At 39.5% G+C, this 20,376-nt stretch overlaps 1 long non-coding RNA gene across 3 annotated transcripts in view; it reads left to right on the forward strand.

Annotated features, from left to right (window-relative positions):
• The first annotated feature begins 17,308 nt into the window (after positions 1 to 17,308).
• The window catches only part of LOC114057658, an 11,132-nt gene continuing 8,064 nt past the window's right edge, over positions 17,309 to 20,376 (forward strand). The window contains exons 1-3 of one of the 3 annotated variants that reach the window (XR_003571267.1): positions 17,309 to 17,462; positions 18,199 to 18,289; positions 19,165 to 19,271. This is a non-coding gene — a long non-coding RNA (uncharacterized LOC114057658). Of the gene's footprint in view, positions 17,463 to 18,198; positions 18,290 to 18,945; positions 19,120 to 19,164; positions 19,404 to 20,376 lie in introns of those variants that run through there. The other 2 variants (XR_003571266.1, XR_003571268.1) reach the window with 2 other exon arrangements.

Consider the following 20,376-nt stretch of genomic DNA (forward strand, 5'->3'; position numbering starts at 1 on the left):
CTGTTCTCAAACTCGGAAGTGCTTTAAATGTCTTGTGTTGAGGTCCTGTGACCCACCTTTACATGGTTTAGTGGTGGACTTGGCAGTGCTGGGTTAGTGGTTGGAATTGCTGGTCTTAAAAGTCTTTACCAACCAAAATTCTATTATTCTTTGATAAGCAATGTCAAGAAGCAAATCCTGGCTACTTACGCTTTGTTTGATTTGTGTGATATTCAACAACACAAAGAAAAGTGAGAGTATACACATGCTTTCTCTATAAAACCATAACATATGTGTTAGCTTGTTCCTTTCCTATTTTACAGTCTTTGGGATATTTTATTTGTTTTCTCTTTAAAAAAAAAAAAATGTAAGAAACTACTTCCAGATCAGTGACTCAGAGTACTTACTCCTCTTTAGAAAAGCATAAAATAGAGATGGGAAAAAGCCTAGAAGGCTTGCAGTTCACCTTATTATCCACTTCAAGCACAGTAATGGCACTAAACCTGCATGTCCTGGGCAGCAGTGCACAGCAGCAGCCAGGGAAACCCACTGAAATATTTGAGAAGTGGAATTTGGTTTTGGAGTATGTCAATGATATGGTGCCATTCTCTCCTTTAAATCAGCAACTAAATCAAAATTAACCCCTCCAGGTATAGATGCAGCAATGATGCAATCTTTTAAGTACTGTCTGTACCCAGTATGTGTTACCTGACACAAAACTGAAATTTCTCATTTGCATGTTCTTAAGTTTTTGTAACAGGCCTGGGTGTTTGGTGGCCACAAAAGATGAAATCTATATCTCACCTTCTGCAGAATTAATGCATATGGCATATATAATCACTTTATAACAGAAAATGTCGAGCCCTTTAGTATTTATTTTTGCTGAAAGAGGTGGTTCCACCAGAATCCAGATGAGTCACTTTCTTGGGGAAACACAATGAAACTTTCTTTGTCTGAAGTTTTTTCTTCACATTCAATCTAATCTGTGATCAAGCAGAGAATATATAACAAGCTGCCTTTGGTGTTCTGAACCATGTTTACTGTACCTGCTTATTGGCTTTAGGAGATCAGCCAGAACAGCTATCAGAGTGCCTATCTTATTATGCCATCCCTAAAATACTCTTGTACAACACACTCTTGTTCCTGAGAACTTCTGTAATGTTCAAGTTATTGCAATTTATTCATTGAGTATAATCTCCCAATGACTTAAGAAGGTGACCTGCACGTAAAGCTTTGTGGAGTTCTATTGTTAAGAGTCTGGTATTTTTCAAAAATACTTTCAAATAAAAAAGTAACTGACATTGTGAAAGGGGGAACTATGCATAAATGACATCCCTTTGGAACTGATAGATAAGATTTTAAACATCCTGAGGAATTCTGCATTTCTCCATTTAAAATCTCTGTATATTTTTTCTTTGGAGAACCTACTGACAAGCAAAAAAATACATGCACATTAGAACTGGAAAGGTGTATTTCATGAACAATAAACTCCATCAGCACAACTTACCACCGTATCCTGGGCTGATAGTTTAAGAACTCAGTAAAATACTCTGACAGGTTAAATAAGTGGTAATGGCATCATTACGGCTTTGATGGTCCAAGAATACACGTGAGAAAAATGTGCATGGAGCAGCACACACATTATCACACCTGTTAGAAAAAGCAGTTTAATTTCTCACCTCAGAGGAAATCCTCCCTGGGTGGAGGTCCCTTTTCACCAGTAAGGTGGGGGCCACAAGTGCTCTGCAAAGATCACTCACAGCAGCACCTGAGGGCCTGGCTCTGCACCCCTGACTTTTTGGTGACTTGTGTTTGACGGCTGGTTTGTGGAAGTAATTGTGTCTGCCCGTGACAGCTGATAATTCCTAAGTTATTGTTGCTTATTTTCATTGTGGCAACTAGAAGGACTGTGCTGATATAAGAGGAAAGAGTGGTGATTAATGGCTTTATGTTGGAGTCAATGAGTGAAACCAGACTTTCAGTCCTCACCATCAGGAGGTCACCTATACGCTCCAGGAATCCAACAGTTACTAATTAATTGAACAAGATAATTAAGTTAAACTTAGAACAAATGTTCTCCACCCCACTTAGTTGAAAGATTTCTGCTTCTACCTCAGACTGAAAGATCATTTATGTTAGAAAGCCTGACCAATATCACTTTTGTTTACAAACCTTTTTAACTTGTTTTATAGCTATATTAAAATAATTCTGTTATATTTGTGAAATTGGCTTGTTTTTCTAGCACCACAATTTTTGCACTCACAGAATTGCATACTCCAAAACACAGAGAAAATAACAAAACAATGAAGAGTTTGTTTAAACTACCACATCAAAGAAGTATGTAGCTAAGACCTCTTTAGGCAAAACATGGATAAAATCAATTCAGCAAGTGCAAAACAGTAACTCCATCACCGTGATCGAAGGATTCTCATGAAGTCCATGATCAAGTGAATACCATATTAGGAAATAAGAACCCATTGCTTGGAAAAAGTCACTTTCAAAAGAAGAAAATTCATTGTTTGTGTGTGTAAATGAATTATGCCTGTCTTTTAAGGTGCTTACAGAGCCTTTAGCTTCAGAGGGGGTAACATAATTAAAGGTAACCTGTGACCAAAAACTGAAAATGTACTTTTGGACGGAAAGATAAAACAGTCATCTGCAATGTACAATATATTGAACTGGATAACAGCACTTGCTTCAAACCTCAAGGACACCTCAGCATCTATAATTAGAAGGGCTCTCAAAGGGCATGGACAAATTATTTCAATTGAGATAGGTGACACATTTTAGAACAGCCCCAACATGAAAGTCTGACTTCTTTTTAACCTTTTAAGGAAAGTAAGTGAAAGACAAGAACAGTCAGCTCTGCTTTTGACTTTACCATCTCAAAGCAGATATATATCAGTAAAAAGTCAAATGGTGCAGCCAATTGCTGTATTTGACTTTTAAGCTGTAATTTTGAAGTCTAATGCTGACTGAAGGAGGTTTCCAACCTTAATTCATTGAGGTGTCTGAGCTTTTATAATGTTCCTGGAATTATTTCCTCTCCATTCTGGAGTGTGCCAATAAAGATTCTCTCTTCCCCCCCCCAACAAACTGACAACTCCCTCATATAAAACTGATGAACTACAACAGAGGCTAATCCTGATACTGGAAGAGGCATCTCACAAAGAGAAACATCTATTTATTTAGAAGAGGGCCCAAGAGAGGCTTTGTCTCCCTTCAAAATACTAAAGGGTGAGTGATGGAAATCAAGGTTTGAATTCTGTGCATAACAAGCAGCATTGGGATGTCATATATTTTTCTCCTTTCTTTAAGTAATTTAAGGTTCTCTTGCATCTGGAATTGAGATTCATGAGGCAATACGTTCCCTGTATGCTTCAGATACTGGAAGCATCTGTGAGTTTGTAATGGGAACTGCATCTTCACACAATACAGTGAAATAGCATGGTTTCAAAAAATTCATTATTTTGATTATTGAAGCATTATCCCAGTATTATCTGCAGTACAGCTAATATGGCACAAGAAATAAATTCATCAGCTCTAAAGGGCATGTTCTGTTAACAGGTTAATCTGAAACAAGTTCCTGCAAAAACATGTAGTGAAATCCTACCCCACTTTCTGGAGGCAAACTGATTTTAAAGAATAAAATAGATTGAGCTGTTCTAATTTTAAACTGTTGCTATGTTTTTATTAATTAAACTAGTGCTATGGACTTAATAAAATACAATCATTTCTGTTGACTTTGTATATTAGTCCTGTTTGAAGCTTATACTTTGTGCTGCAGCATACTGATGGGCCACAGGCAGCTTTGGCTACCAACCAGGAGTGTGCAATCTTCAAAAAATGTGTTTTTTAGTATGAATTAATATGAAATAGATTTTGCCTAGAATGGCAGAGACTCTAAAGTGGCAGTGTTGTATCTCCAATGGTCTGAGAGTGTGTGCAAAGCGAGGCTTCTGGGCAAAAAGCAAAACCAGTCCTTGGGCAAAGCAGGCAGGTTTTTGGCACAACAGCTTTTCTTTTGGGAACACTGGCTCCTCTTCAAGTCTGAAATAGACGCCACAAGCCAGCTGCTATTTAAAGGTTGAGAGCAATTGCTCTGAATTTAGTTTAATTCCATCAATCAATTAGATAAATCTGAAAGGAAATGGAATTGGTATCTGGGGAACAGAGAAAAATTTTAGCAAGGAAAGAAGTGATAAGGTCATTTTCTCCCATGGGACAGAGAGAGACCATTGATTATCGCCTGTGGAACATGCAGGTACATATTGAAATAAATTAAATTCTAGCAATTATCAGAGCATGCTAATATTAAACTGTACCAAATAGGCATCATTTGAATTAGCATATGATTAGCAAACAAACTATTTTATTTGTGTAATGCAAGAAGCTGGTGAAAAAAAAATCGTTTAAGGGAGATATTAAATACTGAAGACATGATTAAGGTAACTGTGAAGTGAACTAATCTTGATAATTTTTTTTTTTTTTTTAGAAAGATTTAGAAATTCTACACATTGAATACAACATGAGGATTCCCACACTTGACGTCTCAAGTGGTGCCCCCCAGCGCTCAGTGTTGGGGCCAGTTCCGTTTGATATCTTTATCAACAATCTGGACAAGGGAACTGAATGCACCCTCAGTCAGTTTGCAGATGACACCAAATTGCGTGGACTGTTGATCTGCCGGAGGGTAGGAAAAATTTGCAGAAGGATATAGACAGACTGGATCAATAGGCTGAGGCCAGTCGTATGAGATTCAACAAGGCCAAGTGCCAGGCCTGGTACTTGGGTCACAAGAACCCCAGGTGATGCTCCAGGGTTGGGGAAGAATGGATGGAAAGGTGCCCAAAGGAAAAGGCCCTGGGGATGCTGGTCAGCAATGGCTGAACGTGAGCCAGCTTGTGCCCAGGTGGCCAAGAAGGCCAATGGTATCCTGGCCTGTATCAGAAATAGTGTGGCCAGCATGACCAGCGTAGAGACTGTTCTGTATCTGGCACTGGTGAGGCTGCACCTTGAATCCTATGTTCAGTTTTTGGCCCCTCACTACAAGAAGGACATTGAAGTGCTGGAGCGAGTCCAGAGAAGAGCAACGGAACTGGTGAAGGGTCTGGAGCAGGAGTCTGATGAGGAGATAAACAATTGGCATTGTTTAGCCTGGAGAAAAGGAGGCTCAGGGGAGACCTTATCACTCTCTACAACTACCTGAAAGGAGGGTGTAGAGTGGTTGGGGTCAGTCTCTTCTCCCAAGTAACCACTGACAGGATGAGATGAAATGATCTCACTTTGCTTTGAAGGTTTAGGTATTAGATATTAGAAGAAAATTCTTCACCTAAAGGGCTGTCAACCGTTGGAACAGGTTGCCCAGGGAATTGACTGAGTCACAATTCCTGGAGGTATTTAAAAGGTGTGTTTATATGGCACTTAGGAACAAGGTTCAGTGGTGGTCTTGGGGTTTAAGGTTGGACTTGATGATCTGAGAGTTATTTTCCAATCTCAATGATCCTATGATGCTAGATGGGTTGCTAAATCTCTCTATTCTTTTCCAACCAGGTGTAGAAAGAGATGGGATTAGCCTTCAGTGGCCAAGATATTAATTTTTTTTTTTTCATGCTATAAGGACAATACTTAATTATCCCCATCAACCAGAAATCCAACTGGATTTCAACTACATCAGCACAAATGTCTGTCCAGGTGTTAGGATGAAGAAAAGATGCGCTGACTGGGGTTTGCTTTCTGCAGCTTGATGCCAGACAGTGAGAAGAAAGCCCTCACTCTCAGTCAAATCACCACAGATCCAGGGGATCTCATGTGGTACTTACAGCCATGCTCAAAGTTGCAAATGATGCTCAGAGTCTGCAGGTGAGATGCAGAAAGCATGGTCCCTCTGAAGGCCCTAAAATAAGGATAATAATCTGTGACAGGTCCTGTGACTCTCATAGAGTGGACACGTGTTGGTAACATACTATATAGCCAGAGAAAAATTTGTCAGACTTCAGCTTACACCAGCTTAAAATACTTTTTGAACATAGACCTCCTGAATTAGGTTGAGATTCATCATAACAGCAATATAAAGGCTGGATCTGTTTACAAATAAGTTAGAAATTATTTTACAGTAATGAAAGGAGTAGAAAAAAGGTAAGAATATGAAATGAGGTTATTTGTTCCAAGAAAGCAGAAGTAAGGTAGGATAAAACCACTGTTCAGTTTTGCATGCAGGTCTTTTTTTCACTCACAGACAAGAAATTTCTTTAGAGTAGGAAATTATAACAAGAAAATTAAAAACACACTAGACCACCTTTAAAAGTCAGTTTGAACTGCAGAAATATCATCTTTAATTGTAGAAATAGCCTGAATTCTGAGGAAAAGTAGTACGAGTTATCTTTTGCTAAAAGTAATTAGTTAAATTTAAAAAGAGAGGTACATGTGAATTAGTCATTTGACTTTCTAAGAACATTCCTTGTCTGTGCTGGAAAGGAACAAAGCAGTTTTATGGAAGTGAAATAACACCAAGTTCCAAGAAGTCACATGAAGAGAACTCTAATAGTTAGGATGACTCCTGCCCAGGGTCATTACAGGTGTGACAGACAAACTACTAGTCAGGAGAAACTGTTCATGCCTTGCCAGTGATTTACACAATTATTTGTTAGCAGACTCTGAATTCTGAATGAGGGTTTTTTTTTCATGCTGGAAAGGTTATAAACAACTCCAGTACAAGCACAACCTTGACAAATTTATTCTGAAAGCCAGTGGGCATAACAGGGTAACACTGGCATTAGGTCATAACCCTAACCATGTCAGAGTTGACTTTCTGCAGCCTCTTCCATTATCCATCTGTCAAAAAAGTAGGAGCCCTCAGTTGCTTGAGAGACAGATACAAAGCTGTTAACTTCACCAGTGATAGCAAAAAGAACTTTTTCTGGACCCTTCCTGAGCACTTCACTGCCTTACTTTGCCTCAACACTGCGTTAGGTAAGAGCCAAGACACAGAGGAACGTGCTTGTTATAAGATGGTTAGAGAAGCCTTAAAAACTGGACTTGAGGAAGTCTTTTCAGAGACTGACCATTTACCAGATCTTATCTCGTCATAGCTATGTGAAAAGGTCAGAGAAGAAGGACTAATGATGCCTCCACCATCATCATTCTGAGACCTCATTCAAGGAATGATCCACGGGCAGGAACAGAGGCCAGGAGGCTCTGACCTTCAACCTTTGTGCCATCCAGGTAGGCTGTGTGCCAGGAGCAGAGGGCAATCAAAAACAACTTCTTGCTAATGAGGAGAGTCTTGCCAAGAATTTCAGCAGCAGCTTTCAGGTGAAAAGTCTGAATATCAGTGATTTCCAGGGCTAGTGAGTCACTCCAAGCGATGAGCATCCTGGTGTGAAGAGCTGTGGCATGAACCCCAGGAAACCAGTGACTGCCTGGGGGACTGAGTGCTTAGTTTGTATTTGTGCAGCAGCTGAAATCACTGTGCTAGGGACAGCCATGCCAAGCCCGTTGACTTGTTAAAGCAATTTTCTGCTACTAACACTCCTTAGTGGTGGTGGGAACCCACTGCCACCATGTGGCATCTTGGCCAGGAAGCCACACGGGTGACTCCCCTAGATATGGGAAGGGCAGATGGAGTTCCCTGCTGCTCTGCCACTGTATATGGGGGAGGTAGGGAAGGTCTCCCTGGACTCTCTCCTCTTCTCCTGCCAGCCCCCTTTACCTAACTAAATGTGAATTTCCAGTGCCAGCTGGGCCCACACCCTCTGTCCATTTGGTCCTGCCAAGGTGCACCCCTATCCTGACCAGACCCTGTAGATCCTGACATGGTCTCCAGAGAGATAGACGTGTTACCCTGTGTTCTCCTGGCAGAGGGTAATGAATACTGTTTCCCTACAGGCAGCACAGCCTGAATTTCAGCCTTTTCCTAGTCTTTAGCACACTGCCCAAGAGAAGCAGAAACCACTTACGTGTTACTTATTCTTCCTAAATTCATTCTTGGAAAACAGCTCAGGAATTATGGTTGAAATATATAAAAAACCCCTTCCTTAGGCAGAGGCAAGCATGGCGAATTTCAGCTTGAGCAGTTATGTGTAGCGATAAAGCAATGAAAATAGAGCTAATGGCAAATATTAAGCAGCCTTAGCCACAGGCAGTTTTACTAGCTCCAGCAGGAATGTGTGGTGTTTTTCCCATAAATACTGCATTGAAGTGCTGTTATCTCTCACTCTGCTTCTGTTCAGCTAGCAGCAAAACCCAAAGCAAAGTTTTCTGTATGCACAACCCTAACTGAAAACAAAGTAAATTAAATTAACTCAAAGCAGTGCCAATAATAGCTACTAGTTATTTTGCAGTAAAAATACCAGCATTTTATCAGTTTTTAATAACTGTTTTTTCCTGCTGTTTACAGTGACAAGAACCTTCTTCCAGTAACAACACAGTTTTTCTCATGAAATTATTCAGCGACTCTCAAATGAGCAATATATAAAAAAAATCCTAAACAAAATTACTGAAATGTAATTGTGCTGCAAAGAAACAGAGATAAAGGAGGGTCCATTTCAATTTCCATTTAGTGACCTTGCCTTAATCTTACTCCTGGTGAAACCCTTTTGCAAAAGAATCCATTCAATAATTCTCACTGTCACTGACAAATGGAAAGGGAGATACAGTGCTGGGTTGCATGAAACAACTTCAAGGTTATATGTCATATGCATTTATCCTCTCTTATGTTTATAATTTATAAAAATAATCTGTAATTTTTTTTAGTCTCTTCATTACCTGAAATAAGTACTTAAACCATTTGTACAACTGCTCTGCATCTCTGGACGCAAGTATCCTGAATTTGCAAATAGACTTCTCAGGTAAATTATGATCATATAATAAGTTTATTTAGAATAGATCTATTCAAAGATTTTTGGAAAAGCTAAAGTTTTACATAAAAATGTAAGTTTGTTTCTTTAGCTGGTCTATACTGTCACTCTGGTGTCTGCATTAGTGGTACTTTTCATGTGCCCTTACGTTTTACGAGATTTCCGAACTAAACAAGAGTCAAGAGTTTCCTCATGCAGCCATCCAGGAACAAAACTCCTAGGTTTCATTTGCAGAGAAAGTGAAGAAAGCACTGCTGTTGTTGAGCCTTCACTGGTGCTCTCCCTTTGCAGAAGACCAGAAGGGCTCATAGCACAGGAGAGACTTTCAGTACGTAGCCTGGATGGGGAAGGGGTCTTTTTTCTTCAGTTTGTAAAATATTAGAATCACCACCCTAGGGGTTATTCAGATCTGACTTTAACACTGTAGTGAAGAGTTTCTTCGGTTGCTGCTGAACAGAAATGCTGAGAAAAAAAATAATTGAGAGTGTTGAAAGGCTTTGTGTTGACAGAGTTTTTCCCCAGTTGAAAAAAAAACCCCACAAATTCATTCCAGTTTATTGAATATTCCTCAAACACTAGCTAAATGTCAGTTCAGCCCCAAACTGTCTTTCTCCTTCATGGTACCCTGCCCTATTCAAAAATCAAATGATCTTATTGTCTCTCCTGGTGAGTCCACGTCACACAAGAGAATGGAGACTTATGCAACTCCCATGTGGTAACCTAATGATGGAAAAACAGCTTTTTAGGACAAAATCATTCTTACAGAAATTGCCCATCCAATTCTAATTAGAAGTTGGAAAATTTTAATGAAAGAAAACCATGAATATTTTAGAGACAATAGCCTGCTGGTAAAATATTTCAATTCAGCTCTTCTGCTTCTCTTTTTTTCCCACTCTCCAGCCTTTGCCAGTGCCCCTCATGGGGAACTCAGAGGTGCACAAATAGTAGTCTCTCCTCCAAGCACTGGCTCTGATTTCCTCTCAGCCAGCTGTGGTCAAAAGACTTGCTGGGGAGAAAAGCTCTTTCTTGCAAAACAGTATTTGTGAGGTCTTGCCAGAACAACCAGGTTTGTCCCTCATCACTCCATAGCCACTGGCATGGATTTCTAATGAATCATTGCTGTAGAAATAATCCAAAATGGTAGCTTACATCTAGAGTTATAGAAGGTATTTTCACTTCAGTGATGATGCCCCTAATTTTATCAATCATTTCCATGGTAAATACTATGCAGTATGGTTAGATTTTGCAGTCATGATCAAATGTTGTTCTCACAGCTGATATTAATATGTAAGGCTGAAACTAAGTACACAGGTCATCTGTGTACTGTTGGACATCTCAAAGCACAGGTAGCAGCAGGGCAGATTTATTAACTTGGCTCAATATGGTAGGTACCTAACTTCCATAGATATTACAAAGTTAGGTGGTGAGGATGGGTACCATGGTAGCACACTCATCAATGTGTACCTGCATTGGCAGGTCTCTAGACAGCTTTAAACCCTACTCCATTAAAGCATAAATCTCCTTGCAACCACTTGAACTTTGTTTGTGATTGGACTACCTCCTGAAGGATATGTAGGCATCTATCTGCTCCCTCACCCCTTGAAAGCCATGTGGTATTTATATACATCTCATTCTGTAGCCTTGAGAGTCTGGCCTCTTGCACATGAATCAGAAATTGGAGCCTCTTTATTAAACTATTTCTGGATTTTTTCAGTTAAAGAAAGCAGGCTACAAAAACTACTCTGGTATTCTGACATATCAGCAGAAAATAAGCTTGAATGCACAGAAATATATAGTTATAATTAAAAGTTAAAGAAGAAAGAATATTGTATTAAACACCAAAGTGATCATAAGCAGTAAGTTAGTTGCTTTAGGTTCTTTTAACCACATTTTCCCATTCTAGTTTCCATTTGTTAATTTAAAACGAGTGTGTATTTTCTCCACTAGTGGGTTGTTTTTTTTTTTTTTAGCTGTAACAGTTGCCATGGTTATCACAAAGACAAATTTAAATTTAAGGAATGCACAAAATTGATTTTTAGTGGTTCATTCTGGAATATACTTGAAGCCTGTGGATGACAGATCTGGTTAATGAAACCTCTCCGCTCAGTCATATTTATTTCACAGGTTTGTTCACCCAGATGGTTAAGACTAATGATTAGGGCACATTCCTGAGCGATGGAAACTTGCATCTGGCCCTTAAACTCACTACGTGTTTTACACCAAAGAGTCATTGTGGGTTGCAAACAAACAAAAAAAGAGGCGTTATAATCCTGGGAACAGACCTAGGACTTTCTCCTCCTTGGTTAGTACTTGTACCAGGCAGTTCCTGACAGAGGGGAGAATTTATTACTTCTACCTCCTTCAGCTGTGCTTAATTTCCATTCAGTAGCTTAAAATTTGAAGATGAAAGAGTTATACATCCAGCTGAGGGGAAATCAGGCACTTGACACAAGTTCCTAAAGTATAGGCAGCCAAGGATTTTTCCCCACTGGCTTCCAAAAAGTGCCCAGCTATCCTTCTGCTGAAACCTGAGAAACTGAACATTTGCTTTAGGAGAACTTCTTCATAAGACACTCATAATTAAGGTGCAGCTTTACCAACACCTCATCTCAGATTTGCCCTTGGCTGGTGGTCCTGGTTGCCCCTGTGCAGACCCTGCTAGCAGCGCTTTCCTCTCCTCCTCCTCCCCTCCTGCTTCCAGCACTGCCCCATTGCCATGAACACCGGCACTCTCAGGCAGCCTGGACAGCAGTAGGAGTTCCAGAGGTCTTACATTGCCATGGGGAAACAAGCCAACTCAATTCATCCCCATGGTGGGTATTCCCTGTCAGACTCCTTGCAGTTCTCCAAACTCATCCCTGATTGCTGTCTCTGCTTTTATTTTTTGTCAACAAAAACCATTAAGCTGGGAACAATGAAATCCCCACTGAACCTTTTCCTTTCCCAGAACTGCCATATACAGCCTGGCGCAGCTGTAATGAGAGTTTCAGAAACACCAAATCAAGCCAATGTAGTAAATTCCCATTGGAAATGATCACTGTCATCTGCAAAGTTTAACATTATCCTCTGTCTAACATGAAATCCCTTGGCAGAAATGATGCAAACTTGTCTTCACTAAATGTATTAGCAGAAATGGGGGATAATTCTTGCTAATAAATAGACTGTAAATACTCTGTAGTCTTCCTGCACCTGAAAAGAACAAAGGAAATAGAAAGGCAAAGGAAAAGGTAGAGAGAAAAAAAAAGTGTTTTCTGTTTTATTCAGGTTTGGTTTTTTTTTTTTTTACTCTCTCAAGACAAAGTAGAGACTGTACAACTGCAAAATCATTTTCCATGCACCTTGATGGAGTGAACTCCAACTTCTAGACCCAGCTAAGGGTTCATGCAGGCAAGACCTTCAAGATGTGTGGGTTCAATGGTTGCCCTCATGGTTTTTATGTGATTGTGGCCAAATCACTTAACTCTGTGCTTCAGTCTCACTTGTGCTCTGGAAGTGATAAGGAAAGCCAATTGGTTTTTGCAACTATGCTTATTTTTGCAAAAGCTTAAGACTGCTCAATACTTATTATTTTCCTGTTTATTTTGTTTTTTGAGAAGATAGAGATAAGGGAGAAGTTTCCACTGGGAAAAAATCCAACATACAAACTCAGACCAAGATGACATTACCAATCTGCTAGCAAAGCTCTGACTCAAATTATGGGAACAATAGGCCCTTAGGACTCCCATGGGTCCTGTTTCCCCAGGAGTGAACACCTCTGCAGGCACAGTGTGTGGGCCACAGCGCGCAGTCTGAGGAGTCGAGTATTCACAGCAGTGGCCCAAGCACAGGCAGGGGCTCCAGGGAATTGAGGCAAACAAAGGGATTCACGTGACTATTTGCACCACAGGTGTGAAGATGAAACTTTCTCAATTCAACTAATTGAAAAAGGGTCTTTAGAATTTGTCATGTTGAGTCAATTTTCAAGCCCAGCCAAAAAGCAACATGGAAATATCTAATTTCCAAGAAAAAAATATTTTTTTTCTCCCAATTTTCTCTCATATTATTTGCTTCTTCTCTCCTTGTCCTACACCTGCAAAACTAGGCTTTCTAAGGAATGTCCTAATCCTGCATGTTATATCATAGAAACGCTTTCCTCTTGGCTGGAGCTTAGAGAAGTGATGCCAAAATAATAGAAAAAAAGAAAGAAAAATTAAATTAGCCAAGTACTGAGCTTATCACAAAAGGGAGAATGAGAGACATTAAACTTAAGAAAATCCAGGTGGATGGAACAGGCATATACTACCTTAATTGAAACCCAGAAACATTCTAATTGTTACAAAATGCTAATATGCAAAACCACTGGTTCCTTAAGTGAACATTTTACTAAATCACATGCATTTAATTTCCTCTCATGCATTTCAATAGCATGCATTGCCTGAAAATAAAGCACTAAAAGAAATGTGAAGATTCTGTTTACCAAAAAAAGATTTGTTGAGACAATTAGAGTTTTTCAAAATGATATTTTAAAATATTACCCATCAGTTAAGTGCAGAGAAAGCACATAATTTGGCACTAATCTGTCTCTAGCTCAAAATAGAAGGCATATTTCAGTAAAGTCTTGAGTAACCGTAGCAAGGGAATGTAGAGGAACTCCCTGTATGACTAAGGGAATGGAAAAAACCTGACATTTTGGAAAGCCCAGGGAGGTAATATCCATATATTTCTAATCAGAGCAACTTCATTAGTGCACTTTTTAAAGAACTGTAACTGATTAACTGATAATTAACCAGTGGAATTGATTTTGTTATCAGCCCATCAGCCCACACATTGGTAGGACCACTTGACCTGAGGACAGATAAATTGTCTGTGATTTGGAAAAGCAGAATTGTGGAACAGAATTAAGACATTTTGCCTAGAATTACTCTGGTAGGTTTAGGTTATTTATCTGTGTTTGATATGACCTTCATGAAATAGAAACCTTTTTGCTTTCATTTTATTCCTCTGACTGGGCAATTGGAGTATCCCTGGTCTTTCTGCTAAAACATCAAAACGGCCTTTGAAGTAAACTCAAATCCAAGTCTGCCTACAGATTTTCTTAGGACAAATCATTCTCACTGAAGGACAACCTCATTTCTTACCTTTCTTTCCTACTGAAAAAGATGAGTGAGTAACCCTCCCCCATTTAGCCTTGGGAGCTGTTCAGGCACTGCAGTGACAGACACCACCATTTCATTAAGGCTCAGCATTAAGTATTCAGACTTTTCAATGGTTCAGTACAGGCGTGAGTTGGCATTCACTGTTTGCTAACCAGTTTTCCATCTCCTCTGTCCACAAAACCTTAATGACAGCGCTGGCCCTGCTTTATTAAGAAAATTGAGTTATTAATGTACGGGGAAATGTATGCCCTGAGAATATTGGTGCAGACAATGTGAACACTGACAGCTTAAAGGGACAAGCTTTTAAGTCTGTATTTAGGCTGAGACTGCACGTCCACAGAAATGAATGGCCAAAACTCCAAATAACTTCCAGCGAAAGCATCTTTTTCATCTCTGTGGTCAAATTCAGTGCTTCAATTAATTTAGAAAATTCTACAAACTATTACACACACATTATTCCCCTACAAACTGAAGTTCAGCTCTTAATCTTTTTACAAACTTAATACGAAAAACAATTTTAGAGAAGCTACACCAACAACTAGAAAACAAAACAGTGAGAATAGGTCCTTTGCTTTAGCATAAAATGAGTGATAAAGCCTTATGAACTGCGTAAGCCAACCCAATAAAAGTGTTGCTGTGCAGAAGACAGGTAAAAGTCCAGCATAAGCTTAGGAAAGACAAATGTGAAACAGTACAGACATCTCAACTGTGCAAGGTTTATAGCAGTGTTTTATATTTCAGCAATATAAAATATAATCAAATATACAGAAAACTGTTTTATGAAGGAATGCTGTAATGTGTTCTGACTCTACTCTTCCACTAAGTATTTTGCTTTCATAGATCACTTCCACACACAAGAAGCAATTGCATTTTTTCAACCTTTACCGAAATTCTTTCCCACTCATTATAATATAAAAAAAAATAACTTCCCTCTTTTAGATTTTACAGAAGGTTTTTTGCATCTCCTGAATAGAGACTGATCTGATCAATGACAGCAGGCTGCTTCAAGGACACTGACACGTGTGACACCCCCAGAGACCACCCCCATTTCCTGGGAAGGCTGGTGTAATTTCCTCAGTCATCTTCACTTTCACTTTACCATTTCCCCATGCTTTCTCACAAATGTGGGTATCTCAAGTATCTTGCTAGAGGACAAATCTTACTGATCTAGATTTATCTTAATTTTCTGTAAATAGTCACTCTCACCAGCTGTGCTTGCTGCTCTGCTGGACTGTGCCATCTCACAGCAGGCCCTGAACTGCTTCAGCTCCATTAGAAGGAGTTTAGTCAAGCACAGGATCTGGGGATGAAATACTCACCAAAATCTCTCCTACTCCTTCATAACAACAAAAAAAACCCCAAACGAAACAAACTCACAAGAAAAAAACAGTGTCTGAGCATCTGCTTGCACACCCCTATCAGCTATTTCAGGGCAGTGTCGTTCACCTGAGGTAACCCCAGATCCATCAGGCAAATTTGGCTGCCCAAACATTTCTCTACGTGATTCTGAATATTTTATCCACATTATAAGTAAAACTCATTCTTTTAATATTGACCTTTGTAATTTGACTTCTGTTCACTCTAAGTTCAAAACTGCTCCTTGGTTTGGTAGGGAATTGCTTTTCCCAGCAGCATCCTGAGGCACCCCAAAGTAACAAGGAAATTCAAGCAGGCATGATCCTCTTTGCACTCCTTGCTTGCCAACAGGGGTCAACAAAGTGCTGCTGCTGGAAGGCCAGCTGAGATGAACCACCTGTAGTATCAATTCCTGAATTGAGGGTAGTGCTGATGTCTTTCTGTATGTCCTCGAGCACACAGGACACATTTGTCCTATTCCTGGAAGTATTCCAGGCCAGTTTGGATGAGGTTTTGAGGAACCTGGTTTAGTGGAAGATGTTCTTACCCATGGCAGAGGAGTTGGAGCTACATGATCTTTAAGGTCCCTTCCACCCCAAAACAGTCTATGGTTTTACATTGATCTGAAGGCTGTAGGTCCATCTGACATTCTCAGAGCATCATGGTTGCTCTTCTTTCTATGGGTGACCCAATCCATCCAGAAGCCTATTTCAAACCATCAAGGTAGTAGACCCATGTACTGGGCAAAGCAGCATTAATTTTGATGAGCCTGACAGACAGTGCCATGAACCTGCCTGATTAATCCATTTGGTGCCTGTTCCACAAAGATATACCAGGTGAGAATTTTTCTAAGAGATTAATTTCACAGAAAGAATATATTCTGTGCATTTTTTTTGCCAACAAATGATGAAAATTAAATCATGGAAATTTTATGAATTCTCATTCTGCCTACAAAAAACACCCAAAACTAAATAAACAAAAAAACAAAGAAAAAAAAAAGAAAGTTCTCATGCAAATAATTTAGTAAATATAAAAGATTAGTTTTGTGCTTAGCAAACACCCAAACATTAAGGAGTAGGTGTATCTTAAATACTGAATGGGAGTCCTCCCCGTGTTTAGGGTCCAGAGAGGACCATGGAACTGTGCACTGCTGCTGAAAAGGTGAAAGAATCTGAGAATAACATGAACATATACAAAGTGAGAAATGAGATTTATGTGTGAAAGTAAAAGCCAGAGTCTTGCCCTTTCGAGCAAATTGCATTTGCAGGAAAAAATACATCCCAGTACTTAGTTCACACAGAATTCAATAGGTTTGTACACATATACATGGGGACCTGTTTACATAAACTCCAGTGAGGAACGTGAACATGGAAGAATAAGAATAATATATTTCTATTCTTAGTATTGAATCCCTAATAATGAAGGAAATCAGTGCTGTGCAATTACTTTTTCAAATACAATTCTGTGATGTCAACAAACACCATTCCAAACTCATCATGAATTTTTCTGCCCAAGGCAGTGTGGGGAGAGACAACATCTATTTTCATTCCAAGTACAGTTCTTAAAAGCAACATTATAGCTGAATGATTCAGAAATACTGAGTCTTGGAGCAGTTATTTTTCCCAGCATTTCAGAATAATGTTTCAAAATATCTCCGGAAAGCCCCATGAATTGCAGGGGTCCAACGGTACATAGCACCAGTAAAAGTCTGTGGTCTAACAGCCTCCATGCTCTCTAACTGGATCTTTCTGGGTTTACTTGCCCTAGAAGTTGTCTCTACTTCCAGCTCTTCAATGCAGGCATGTCAATAGGCACACTCACCTCCTCTGGCACAAGGTTCCTAGGAAGCATTAAAAGAGGAGGCATCGGGAAACTACTTCTACTGCTTCCCCAGCCTCTGCTTAGCCTACCAACACCATGCAAGCAGCGATTCCAGCTTCTCACTGTTCCTCTGGCTCCTCTTGTCTCTCCTGTTAGAATGTGCCACAAGGATGTACACCGGGGAACTTCCACTTGGGAACTTCCAGCTCTCATCATGAGGCTCTCACAAAGTTCCTCACACTTTACCTCTCGGTAAAGTCCAGCTAGTATTTAAAGGACACCCGTAGATTACTTCTTTCAACAGCTTTTGAAGGTATATGACTTTCTTACTGGCTTTTTTTCCCCTTCTGTCTTTATTAACTTCACCTTCTAATTAGGTCCCATGAAGATACATCTTCTCATTTAACTTAAAAGGTTCATTGACCCTCTGGCATACTGTTATAACCCGTAACCTGTGAGTACAGTAATTAGGACATTATAAAACACTGAGCTGATCTGCACGCTTCACATTCAGAGGAAGAGACGTGTGCTGCGTTGGTAAGAGAGCTGGATGAAGCAAGAGAAGCCCAAAGTGAAGAAAAAATTAATATTTTAAAAAAGAAGGTGGAGATTATTCATGGGGAGAAGAGATTGATTGGAGCAACAAACTTCAAGGAGAGATGCTAAGGACAGCACTCAATTTGCTTCAAGAAAGCTCCAGGAGCAGTAAGCAATAAAAGACAAGCAAAAGGCAGGAGAGGGAAGGGCAGCAATCGCTCACTGACTTTTGTAACACATTCCTACTGCAGCAGACTAGCTGTAACAGAGCACATGATAAGAAACTAGTCAAGAGTCAGCTTTTGTCACATGCTGCTCCTAGTGTGACCCGTGAGACAAAGATGGACCCAAACTGTCTTCATTACATTCATACAGTCATGTAACTCCACAAGGATATTCATGCAAATTCAATAGGCCAACTTAATCATCAAGGAAATAACAGCACCTTTCCTAAAGTGTTTTTCTTGTGAAGACAACTGGCTCATGTTATTTACTATTACATTGTTTTTTAGCCAATAAAAAAGAATGTGTCAAAATGTCTGACAGCACCAACCACCAAGAGACAGATGAAACTGCTGATACAAGCCAGGGTTATACATCACTGTGAGTATGAAGCAGGATTTTGAGCACTTGTTTCAGACATCCCTGAAAGTAATGGTTTATGAACCACATCCTTGGCTTTTTAATCAACAGATATACTGCTTTCAACAGGAGTACACTGCTAAATATATGTGTACTGATGCCCAGCATGATACACTAAAACAAGTATATCATGCTTAGATATACGTCAAAGTAAAAAACACATTAAGTGTGTAAATGGAACTGTATTTGTACCAATGGAGAATGTAGCTCATTAAATTGCTAGATTTCATTACAAGATTGTTAACAGTACAGAGATATCTGCAAAATCCTTTGGATCATCCTGGATTATCTCTTCAGCTTTTCCTCTTACATAATTTTTAATTTCCTTGTCAGTTAATCCTGTTATGGAGGAGGTTTTGAACAAACACTTTAATTTTTGCATTTTCTAAGTGGTATATGATGCAAATTGATTTCCATGACATCCCTTTTCTATTGCGACCCTTTACCGTTTAAGCTCTGCAATAATATTATGTAATGGAGCCCACACATCACCCTTCCCTCTTTTATAACACAATCACATCACACCATGTACTTTTACGGGCACCTCAGAAAAATGCCTTGCTGGTTCTAAAACCCACACACAATTCTTTTTCCTTCTATTTTTTTTTCTCCCACAGAGATCCTGATTTGCTTGTTCAACATCAGTTATTTATCCCTGTAGCAGCCTGAAAAAATAGGCAATGTTAGTCTCTCTTGTAAATCCTGAATAAGCGATGTTAACGATTACAGTTTACAAAACCGTTACTGCCGGAGACACCTCAAAGTTCATCAATGAAATAAAGTGCGCCTTAAAGTCTAGTGCTATTCCTATTAATCAAAGCTTTTCCACTTTGTAGAAGCAGGCATGCTTTGAGAGCATGTGCGTCTGGGGAGCTCAGCATGCTGTAATTCCATAAACATTTGTCTTCTCTGCAGAATCATGAGGCCAAAGGGAATCAATCAGGTATGATACAACCTGCAGCAAAAATGCTGGGATCCAGTCCAGCGACTTAGGGCCACACCTTCTAGCTCACCAGTAGGGTGCTTGTGAAGCTGGTCCCTTTAAACAAAGACTCTCATTTCATGTTTGGCCAGTAGAAAGTGCCATGGTGATGCACAAAAAAACATTAATGCAAGTTCAAAAGTCTTTCTTATTTTTATTTTTTTTTTAATTCTCCATTATATTAGAATATATAACACCACTACATCCACAGTGTACCTAATGGTTGTAAAGGAAGGAGTGTTTGGAGGAAACAGATATTCCAGTTTTACTTTGAGCATATTCTTTCTCTCAAATATCATGTTCATCAACCATGCTTTGTTTTCACACATGGTAGAAAAGCTTTTTCTCTAGATGGCGATCATGAGATCCAGGTGAGAGTGCAATGATAATTTTGGTATTTGCTTGTTTAAAACAGAGTTCATGCCGATGATAAACAAACCTCGAAAGTCATATTCCAGGCAAAGTGAATGTTTGTGTGGATTCCAGTACTCCATCTCTCTCCAACGGGCTACTACCCAGCCTTTCCACAATCATATAGGTTTCCATTTTGTTTCCATTTTGTTTTTTATTTTCCTTTTTGTGAACCGAAGAGGTCCATAAGAGATTATGCAATGGAAGACATTTTCTCTGCTCATCCAGACCTGATCCCCAAACATGATACAATTTTGCAAATAATTGGAACTATACGAGACAACTCTCACCTAAGCTGTCAGAAAAGATGGGGAAGCACCTGCAAAGGACTAAGGACATTTGGAAGCATGTCAGAGGGATTAAATAAGGAACAAGAACTGTGTGGTCCTTGAAGGAGGTAGCACAGAGGAACGAAGAGAATAATGTTTCAAAGCTGAAAGTTTCATAATCAGGTCAAAAGGGAAAAAAAAAGATGGCTTTGGCGACCTGTATGCTTATAGCTTGAAGGGAGATCAGAGCTATCATAGACAAGGAAGGAAGTAAAGGGGTCTGGAGGAGGAGATTTAAAATTGTTTCAGTCTGAGTTTTCTCACTGTAGAGTTCAGAGCTTTGGTGTTCTAGCCCTATTGAGAGCATCATCATAATAATATAAGCA

The sequence above is a fragment of the Empidonax traillii genome, unplaced genomic scaffold (assembly GCF_003031625.1).
Source record: "Empidonax traillii isolate 1590-97213 ecotype Southwest subspecies unplaced genomic scaffold, ASM303162v1 scaffold140:size1466565, whole genome shotgun sequence".
Lineage (NCBI taxonomy): Eukaryota > Metazoa > Chordata > Aves > Passeriformes > Tyrannidae > Empidonax > Empidonax traillii.